The following is a 4705-nucleotide window of genomic DNA, read 5'->3' as shown; positions in this document are numbered from 1 at the left end:
GAAGGATTGATAAGCCAAGGGCCAATATCTCAGTAATCTAGAGGGTTATCCTCAATTATTTTGATATCATTGGTAAAGGGTTGGCATGGAGGGTTAACAAAGGTAACAAAGAGAGACTTAGCCTCGATCCCATGACTAGTAGACTGTGCCCAAAGTCATTCATTGCCACTCCCTCTAATAGAAATTCTAAGCAACAACCCTAAGCTTGGATATATCTCCCTAATGGCTGATAGAGACTTAGCAAATCAAATATTGTGGTGGAAAGTGGTATGGAAAGCCAAGTGTCCTACTAAATCCAAATTACTAATGTTGTGTCTAGTGGAGAAGAAGGTCCCCACTTGGAATGTCTCACAAAGAATATTTATGATCAGGTTAGGATGGTGTTCCTTATCTAAAAAAAATGGTGAAAATGCATCACATCTATTCATGACCTACCCTTTCTATCAGCACGTTTGGAAAAGATGCAGGAATGCAATGGGACACACTAGTGCATGGGAAGGAGAGGACTTTGAGGAGTCTTGGAAGGCATGCCTCGCAAACCCTAGTTGTCATGATATCAAACCCCTTCCCCTAATCATATGTTGGAGGGTGTGGATGGCAAAAAAAAATGCCATTTTTCAGTACAAACCTTTGGTACCTAAGCATATTGTTATTAAAGCCCGCACTATATTAAGTCATTTACCATAAGAAAAATTCCTAGTCCCCCCTAGAGTGATCATGATAGAATTCATTGATCAAACAAGGTCATGGACCTACTTTGATGGAGCTTCAAACAATAATGGACAACATAGTGGAGGAGGCTTCATCCTCTTTCTCACATAGGCTCACTTTTATCAGGTTAAAATTGGTTTTGTCCAAGGGACCAACAACCAAGTGAAGCTCCTGGCTTGTAAAAAAATGTCATTATTCGCTCTATGCACTCAATTCATGTTTTTGGGGACTCTATGCTCACTATTAATTGGCTTAAAAAAAATCAAGTATGCGGGAAAATTATTCTCATCCGATTCTATAGGAATACATGTGACTCATTGACTCTTTCTTGATTTTTACATGTTCTCATATTTACAGGGAGAAATAGGACAACAGATTGCCTCTCAAAAGAGGGCCTTGAGATGGATTAAGGATTGTGAAGTATAATGGAGATATTTATCGAGAAGCATAAAAGTTCTATCATAAGTCATTTAGGAACAAAATATTCGGAACAACAAGAGCATAATACCATAGGATCCAAATATTTGCACTCTATTTTTGTATTTTTTTTTTTTTTAGCCACTCAGACAATATATATCTCATTGGATGGAATAGTTATACACCTCACTTTGGTTGTAATTAACATCACTTATGTTTTTCTTCTATAAATTTATGGTTAACGATTAGGTTTATAGTTGTTGATGGTGTTGGACCCGCCAACATTTAGGGGATCTCCCTGATAAGAAGTCCCAACTAGGACTCAAACCGTTTGGAGTAGGAGTCCCAATAGTGGGTGGTAGTGTAATACCTTGACCACAGTAGCATGCAAAGATAAGTAAGATAAATTTGGGTGAGAGCAAGTATGTAACCTTGTAGAGAGTCAAGTGTGATGCATGTGGTTTCTAAAATACAGACGGGAAAAGGAAGTCTACCCCTTAGAAGCCTGTAATACTACACAGATTGAAAGGAACACACGAGTCGAATGAAATCACATGCTAAAATGTGGAATATTCCACAAATTAAAGTGACAAGTTAATCCAACAACATACATTCAATATGTTTCGTACAATTGCATACAAAGTAGTTCATAAGAAAATGTGTATGTTAAACAACATACATTGCTAAAGAAACCAGAATAGTTCAACTACAATAACAACATATGGATGAAAGCATCCTGGCTCTGATATTATTTTTATAAGTGAAAGCTCCATCCATAAATACACCACTAACAATGACTAGCCCCAATAGTGGAACATTACAGTCAAGAACACCTGCTCTTTCAAAGAAGTATACTTGCTCTACATTGTGGAGAGGCCAAGGCTCGTCATAATACTCCTAGGCCTTTTCTAAGCCTAAGCCTAGCCAAAATATTGGCTCCCAAATCCTATTCTATGAGTTATGAGGTTCTATTTATAACAAAGGGTGGGGTGATCTGTGACATTCCCCTTTGTGACTCTTTGACTACCCTCATGATTCTTCAACTTATTTACAAAAAACTCATTACATAGCATGATGACCTTTCACATTCCACTAATGACACTTAGAATTTCACTTACAACATATTTACAAATAATATTACATTTTCCACATGTACCCATATGAGACAAAATAAGCTAGAGACATCCCGACAAGACAAAACACTATGATTCTGAAGCTTGGGGAAAGACCAACTCAGGAACCTCCACTTGGTGTATCTTGGTCGCATATCAATGCCAAACTTGGTACTGCATGATGGTGTCCCTAAACTACTTGATGGTGTCTTTCTGAAGGACGAATCTTTCCTCCATGGAATTCGGGTACATGGTCTTGGAACATGTATCCAACTCGTTTTGAAGTAAGTGCAGCATGGTGTTAACCTTGAACGAACCACTGACGTATTGTTGCATGTTGCATGTGTTCAACTCCAAGTCTTCTCTTATGGCCTCTCATATTAGCTGCTCCACATACTCATCGATCTCTAGCCGGAATTGGTTCTTGTGTTTAGCATTGGTGAGGCAACCTACATCTGTTCACTCTCTTCCTCAACTCCTAGTTGTTCCAGCTCACCAATCTATATTGGCGCTATTTCCTCTGTCATTACGCCTTACATTTTTTCTTCTTCTTGCTTCTAATTGTCTCTTGTTCTTTCCTCCTTATCTCTCATCCTTCCTTTGGTTCTTGTTCAGCTTGTTGTGATCTCATTTTTTCTACCCGCAAGCTTTGCTTTTATCTCTTCCTTCACTCTTCTCTCTTTATCCATTGCTCCCTCTTTGACTTCACTGCCAAAGTTTCTTTCTCCGTGATAGGATCTTCTCTCATCTTGCATCTTTGCTCTACCTCTGGGTTCTCAAAAATCTTCCTATTTCCCTTGTCTTGCACTTGACTGCTACCAATTGCGATTTTTGTTGTTGCTTCATGTCATGCTATTATATGTAGAGAAGATTTCCAAGTTGTTTCTATACTAACTGAATCGTGGAGTTTGGAGGCATTGTAGCAGTACCTCCAAGGGTCCTTCTCGTGCCAGTGAAATGTCTCGTGGATCCATGGAAAGTACACTCTCGCATAGTGGTCCTTGAAAATACCGTGAGGATCATATAGATTGAAGTCTTTGGTGTCAAAATTGAATCTTAATATCTCCTTAACTTTGACATCTGCATCCTTCAAGTTCTTAATCTCATACAATCCGATCCACAGAGGAAGAGAAAACCATGGTGCTTTCTTCTTCGTATGCAATGTTGTTGACAACCATGTGGAGAGGTGATATTAGACGAAGATCGCACCGAAGGTTCCTTGATCTCCACGGGAATTCTAGAGCTCCAAGATCAAATTTGAAAATTAGCTCTAGAGGCATCCATTACATAGAATGGTGAGAGTGCCCATAAACATGGTATCATCAATAGATTTTTGATGAGTTATTGGGAGATCTGCTCCAAATAAACAAAAATTTTTGATTTGATTCTCTGAAGTTGTTGCTTTGAGAGCTCTCCCCAACCAGTCCACTACCAATATGAAGATAAAAGGTAAGAGTGATTATCCTAGTTGAATGCCTCAAGATTTTTTAAATGGATTGGAAGGGGAACCATTTAATAGAATGGACAAGAAGATTGATCATAACAAATTGGTAATGTAGTTTATCTATTCTTGATTAAATCCAAAAGCCCTAATAATGTTGAAGAGGTATTGCCAATTTAGCTTGTCAAAAGCTTTTGAAAGGTCTAGCTTATGAAGCATACCATGTTTTTCTTTAGTTTTTCAAAGAGCGTATGGTTTCATGGGTAACCATGATTCCATATAATATTTGGTGACCTTTGATGTAGCTTGTTTTCTCCGGTGAGATGAGATTTGGAAGGAGAGGTTTGAGCAATTTTTCTATGATATTAGTGATGATTTTATAAATGGTCTTGTAGAGAGTGATGGGTATGTATCCATTAGGGTGTTCCACTTTATCTTTATTTGGCACTAGTCAGAGAAAAGTTCCATCTAGTGCTTTTAAGATGGATCATGCTCTTTTGGATTTTTCCATCGCCTACCAAATATCCTAACCCATTGTGGACCAACATATTTAAAAAATTTATAATATGAAGCCATCTAGTGTAGGCGATTTATTACATAGAATTTCTTTAATTATTTCTTGAACTTCTTCAAAAGATATTTCTCTAAGGAGGGAACCATTTTGTTCTTGTTTTACCATGGATGGGATGTGCCTAGTGTTTTTTTGAATCACCTATTGTCTATTAGGAATGGGATATGTAAAGAAATATTGATAATAACATATTAGATTTTGAGTTATATCTTGATGTCCCTACAATTTCACTCCTTTAGTATTTTTCATGGAGGAAATGTGATTGTGATGGAGATGTTGAAGCAAATATTTTTCGAAAAATGTTATGTTTAATTCACCTTCCTTGAGCCATCATAACTTTTTTTTGTTTCCAAATAAGTTCATCCTACTCATGGAGCTCCTAAATATTAGTAAGGGTGATGGTTTATTCTTTAATTAACATCTGAAATCAACCTTATAGGATGGCTTCATGTT

The sequence above is a fragment of the Pinus tabuliformis genome, chromosome 1_1 (assembly GCF_031772625.1).
Source record: "Pinus tabuliformis cultivar Carrire ecotype Pingquan chromosome 1_1, CPIR1, whole genome shotgun sequence".
Taxonomy (NCBI): domain Eukaryota; kingdom Viridiplantae; phylum Streptophyta; class Pinopsida; order Pinales; family Pinaceae; genus Pinus; species Pinus tabuliformis.
This window is presented reverse-complemented; position numbering follows the sequence as displayed.